Consider the following 6,523-nt stretch of genomic DNA (forward strand, 5'->3'; position numbering starts at 1 on the left):
GAAAACAAACTTATGATTACCAGAGGATAAGTGGGGAGGGCTCAACTGAGAGACTGGGACTGACATATACACATCACTATATATAAAACAGATAACTAGTGAGGACTGGCTAGATAGCACCAAAGGACTCTATTCAGTACTCTGTAATGGCCTATATGGGAAAAGAATCTTTAAAAAAGGAGTAACTATATGTATATGAATAACTGATTCACTTTGCTATATGCCTGAGACTATACAACACTGTAAATCAAATATACTTCAATTAAAATTTTTTAATGGATTAAAGACTTATGTGTAAAACCTGAAACCATAAAACTTCTAGAAGAAAACATACGCAGTACACTCTTTGACACTTGTCTTTGTAATATTTATTTGCATATGTATTCTCAAACAATGTAAACAAAATCAAAACTAAACATACTAAAATATATCACATTAAAAAGCTTTTGCACAGCAAAGGAAACAATCAACAAAATGCAAAGGCCACCTACAGAATGGAAGAATATACCTGCAAACAATATATTTGACTGGGGGTTAATGTCCAAAATATACAAGAACTCATACAACTCAACCTCAAAAAAATAAACAACCTGATTATGTTTGGGCATAAAAATGGGCAGAGTGTAGGAATAGACATTCTTCCAAAAAAAGACACAGAAATTACAAACAGGCACAGAAAATATACTCAACATCAACTAATTACCACGGAAAAGCACATCAAAACCACAATATCATCTCACTCCTGTCAAAATGGCACTTATCCAAAAGACAACAAATAATAAGTGTTGACAAGAATGTAGAGAAAATGTAACATCTGTGCACTGTTGATGGGAATGTAAGTTGGCAAAGCCACTATGGAAAACAATGGAGATTCCCGAAAAAAGTAAAGACAGAACTACCATGTGATCCAGCAATTCCACTCCTGGACATTGATTTGAAAAAAATTAAAATGCACGCCTGTGTTGATTGCAGTATTATTTACAATAGCCAATAAATGAAGCAACTTAAGTGCCCATCAACAGATAAATGGATAAAGATGTGGTATACATGTATAATAGAATAATGTTGTTTATTCACTAAGTCATGCCTGACTCTTTTGCAACCCGTGGACTGTAGCCCACCAGGCCCCTCTGTCCATGGGATTTCCCAGGCAAGAATACTGGAGTGGGTTGCCATTTCCTTTCTCCAGGGCATCTTCCTGACCCAGGGATTGAACCCACATCTCCTTCACTGGCAGGCAGGTTCTCTACCTCTGAGCCACCATGGAAGCCAATGGAATAATACTTAACTATAAAAAAATGAAACTTTACCATTTGTGATAACATGGAAGGATCTAGAGGATATTATGCTAGGTGAAATAAGTCAGAGAAAGATGAATATTGAATGATTTCACTAACTGTGGAATGTAAAAGCCAAAATAAACAAACAACCATAACAAAACAGTTATAGATACAGAGAACAAACAGCTGGTTGCTACAGGGGAAACAGAATCAGGGAGGAAAGAAATAGGTGAAGAGGGTTAAGCAGAACAAACTTTAAGTTGCAAAATAACTGAGTCACAGGTTTTCAATGTACACTGTGAGGAATATAGTCAATAACCAATATTTTTGTATGGTGATATATTGTAACTAGACTGACATACATGAGGAAATGAGGTGGTAATCGTTTTGAAATGCATAGAAATACCAAATCACTATGTTGTATACCAATAACTCACATAGTGTGGTATGTCAATTATACTTCAAAAGCAAATAAACAAGCAAATTCAGAGAAAGAGTGGTCAGATTTGTGGTTACCAAAAGTTAGGGGTGTGGGGAGGGGGAACTGGATGCAGTCAGTCAGTCCAAAGATACAAACTTTCAGTTATAAATAAGTACTAGTGATATAATGTTGGAGAAGGCAATGGCATCCCACTCCAGTACTATTGCCCGGAAAATCCCATGGATGGAGGGTGGGCTGCAGTCCATGGGGTCGCTAGGAGTCAGACACGACTGAGCGACTTCACTTTCACTTTCCACTTTCATGCATTGGAGAAGGAGATGGCAACCCACTCCAGTGTTCTTGCCTGGAGAATCCAGGGACGGGGGAGCCTGGTAGGCTGCCGTCTATGGAGTCGCACAGAGTCGGACATGACTGAAGCGACTTAGCAGCAGCAGCAGCAGCAGTGATATAATGTACAACTTGATAAATAGAATTAACACAGCTGTATGTTACATATGAAAGTTGTTAAAATTCCAAGAGCTCTCATCACAAGAAAAAAATGTTTTTCTGGTTGTTTAATTTGGTATCCATATGAGACAATAAATTTCACTAAACTTATTGTGGTGATCACTTCATGATATATGTAAGTCAAATTATTATGCTGTACACCTTAAGCTCATACAGTACAGTATGTCAATTATAGCTCAATAAAACTGCAGGAAAAAATCACTATGTACTGGCATAAAAACAGGCACATAGACCAATGGTACAGAACAGAGAGCTTGGAAATAAACCCATACATGTATGGTCAGCTAATTTTTGACACAAGCAGCAAGAATGCACAATGGGGAAAAGATAAGTCTATAAATGGTGTTGGGAAAACTGGATATTCATACGCAAGAGAATGAAGCTGAACACTGATCTTACACTGCTGCTGCTAAGTCGCTTCAGTCGTGTCCGACTCTGTGCGACCCCATAGACAGCAGCCCACCAGGCTCTCCCGTCCCTGGGATTCTCCAGGCAAGAACACTGGAGTGGGTTGCCATTTCCTTCTCCAATGCATGAAAGTGAAAAGTGAAAGTGAAGTCGCTCAGTCATGTCCGACCCTCAGCAACCCCATGGACTGCAGCCTACCAGGCTCCTCCATCCATGGGATTTTCCAGGCAGGAGTACTGGAGTGGGGTGCCATTTATGACTTAAATATAAATTCATAAAACTCTTAGAGGAAAACATGGGGGGAAAGCCGCTTGACACTGATACTGGCAATAATTTTTTTGAACTTGACACTCAAAGCCAAGGCAACAGAAGCAAAAATAAATAAATGGGACCATAGCAAACTAAAAATCTGCACAGCAGAGGAAACCACCAAGAAAAATGAAAAAGCAACCTAAGGACTGGGACAAAATATTGACAATACATATTTCTGATAAGCAGTTAACATTCAATCATATAAGAAATTCATACAACTCAACAGTAATAATAATTCTATTAAAAATGGGCAGAAAAACTCACTAGACAATTTCAAAAAAAAAATACAAGGTTTACAAAAAATGCTCAGCACTACTAATCATCTAGGAAATGCTAGTCAAAACCATAATGAGATATCAACTCATACCTGTTAAAATAGCTGTCATCAAGGAGACAAGCGATAACAAGTGTTGCCAAGGGTGTAGAGAGAAAAGGGAACACTTGTGTACTATCAGTGAGAATGTAAATTGGTACAGCCACTATGAAAAGCAGTGTGAAGGTCTTCAAAAAATTAAAAATAGAATATCATATAATCCAGTAATTTGATTTCTGTTTATATGTCAAAGAAACTGAAATTACTATCTTGAAGAGAGATCTGCTCCCTCAAGTTCACTGCAGCATTATTTATCCACAATACAAACAAAACAACCTAAGCATCCATTCTGGGATGAATAAAGAAAATGTGACACAGACACACACACACAATGGAATGGTATTAAAGTCATAAAAAAAGAAGGTAATCTTGCCATTTCAAACAATATGAATGGACCTTGAAGGCACTATCATACTAAATCAGAAAAAATCAAACTCGGAGAAACAGAATAGAATGCTGGTTGTCAAGGGCTAAGGACGGGGGAAACGGCACAACGCTGTCAAAGGGAACAAACTCCCAGTTATGAGATGACAATATATCTATACTGCGATAGTTAACAATACTGTTTTACATACTTGAAATTTTCTTGAAGGAGTAAATATTAAAAGTTCACATCAACACCGAAGAAGGGTAATTATGTGAGGTAATGGAGGTAACTAACCTTATGTCTCAATCACTTCACAACAGATATCTGTATAAAATCATCACATTATAGTGCTTACATTTATACAATGTTGTATACCAAATACATCTCAAGAAGCAAGCAAAAAAAAAAGGTACTTACCATTATGAATGCGCCTGAGATGGTTCTTCAGGGGAAAAGCTGGAGGAACAGGGAGCAACCGCCTCCCAAGATAAATTCTAGACACGCCACTTTTGTCAGAAGAAACTGGCCCTGAAGGTATGCAGTGGACCAGGGTGTTCGCGTTCCTGTGACCAACGACTTTGGCCTACCTGAAAGCCTGGTCTAATGCTCAGACAGAAGCGGGCATGGTTCGCCCCGGACCTTCCACCGCCTGGAAGATCGTTCCCTTGCGTGTGCGCAGTTCACTGCCCCGTGCTGGCCTGGGGCGTCGCACAGCCACAGACTTTGGCCTGAGCACAGTCTTTAGTTCCCCACACCTGGCGGGGCTTCGGGGATGAGGGGCCGCCGCTCTGTGGCTCTGCCTTGAGCATTAGAGGAGGCTTCAGGGAAGATTGGGATTTGCTTAAAATAGGTTGTGTGTACCAGATCCCTTACACACGAGTCTGAGGGGGCACCCAGGTATTTTTCACCCCAGACATTTAATTTTGAGGTATATTTTTGCTTATTGATATAGATTTGTTTCCTTTTAATATTTTTAAACTTAAGACGCTCTTTCTGGGGCGTCCCTGGTGGCTCAGTGGTAAAGAATCTGCCTGCCAATGCAGGAGACATAGGTTCAATCCCTAGCCTGGGAAGATCCCACAGGCCACGTTCCACAACCACTGAGCCTGATCTCGAATTACTGAAGCTGATGCAGCAAGAGAAGCCACTGCAATGAGAAGCTCTCATAGGCAAGTAGAAAGTAGCCCCGGTTCACCACAACTAGAGAAAAACCTGCACAGCAACAAAGACCCAGCACAGCTATAAATAAATAAATAAAATTATTTTTATTTTTTTTCCTGTTTTTATTTTTATTATTTTTTTAATTTTATTTTATTTTTAAACTTTACATAATTGTATTAGTTTTGCCAAATATCAAAATGAATCCGCCACAGGTATACATGTGTTCTGTGATTCCACTTTCTTAAAGGAATATGGTAAATAGTTCCGGAAGAATATACATTCAACTGATGGTGGGTTCTTTTAGGTAGCCACCAAAGATTCATGTATAGTTTTTTAAATCTCAGTTTCTCTTTTTACATACCTGATTTTTATGTCTGTTCATTTTTCCTATACATAAGGATGTATAAAAGTAATCATTTTATAATGATTTATAATAAAAGCATTTCATTTTGATAAATGTAAATTCACAAAGACTGGTGGATTCTGTCGTGTTTTCTGTCTATGAAGTTACCTTCTCTTACTGTTTTTATGCCAGTGTCAAAGTGACGTATCTGGTCAACTTGATTCAGCACTTGCCCTTCAGTTTGAAAACCAGATTCAGTCAGTGTGATGGAGTTAGTATGTGGTTCAGTCACTGAAAGAACCACTCTCTTTCTCCCAAATACAGAGGCCCTGAAGGAGCCGGTCACAGTCACCCCACTTCACCCTCCCCGGAAGGCTTTGATTCTGGGCCCTTTCAGAGCTGCCAGCAGAATCTAGACTAGCGATTGATGAGGTTGAGAGGCAACTTAAAGAGCCCAGGAATATGCACAAACACTTATACAAGTGAGAGTGAGACTAGGTGGGAGAACCAAGGGGAGTACAGAACCCTAGAGAGAGCTGTTCTAAGAGAGGTGTGGAGAAGATGGGGAAGTGGGCAGCAATAGATATAGACAGAGATGGAAACAGGAGAAATAGAAAAGTGCGACAGAAGACACGAAACGAGGGAAAGGGCTGGAGAAGGGATTCCAGCGTTCATGTCACTCAGTTAGGAGAAATGGAATAACGCCAAGGTTGATCTCAGTGGCGATTATATTACATGGGTATACAAATATGTAAAACTTCATTGGACTATTCACATAAGATTTTATACTGTATTACATGTTGTTGTTGTTCACTTGCCCAGTGATGTCTGACTCTTTTCAACCCCATGGACTACAGCATGTATTTTAATTCTTAAAAATACATCAAGCTCCAATGCTGAGCTCAGATTCTGAGGGCTGAAAGGTCCCTGTTAATTGAGGGAAGAAGTCAAGGAGAATCCATTCATATTAATAGGGAGCAAAGTAAAACCAAAAACCAGAAGAAAAAAAATATATAGTTTTCCAGAAAGAAGTACCAAATGGCAATTCTTTTTCTTTCTTTCAATTTAAGCTTGATTGATACATTAATCATCAAGATTATAAATATAAATTACCTGATAGAGGGGGAAACAGTGAAAACAGTGTCAGACTTTATTTGGGGGGGCTCCAAAATCACTGCAGATGGTGATCGCAGCCATGAAATTAAAAGACGCTTACTCCTTGGAAGAAAAGTCATGACCAACCTAGATAGCATATTGAAAAGCAGAGACATTACTTTGCCAACAAAGGTCTGTCTAGTCAAGGCTATGGTTTTTCCAGTGGTCATGTATG

This window comes from Bubalus kerabau, chromosome 2 (assembly GCF_029407905.1).
Source record: "Bubalus kerabau isolate K-KA32 ecotype Philippines breed swamp buffalo chromosome 2, PCC_UOA_SB_1v2, whole genome shotgun sequence".
NCBI classification, from domain to species: domain Eukaryota; kingdom Metazoa; phylum Chordata; class Mammalia; order Artiodactyla; family Bovidae; genus Bubalus; species Bubalus kerabau.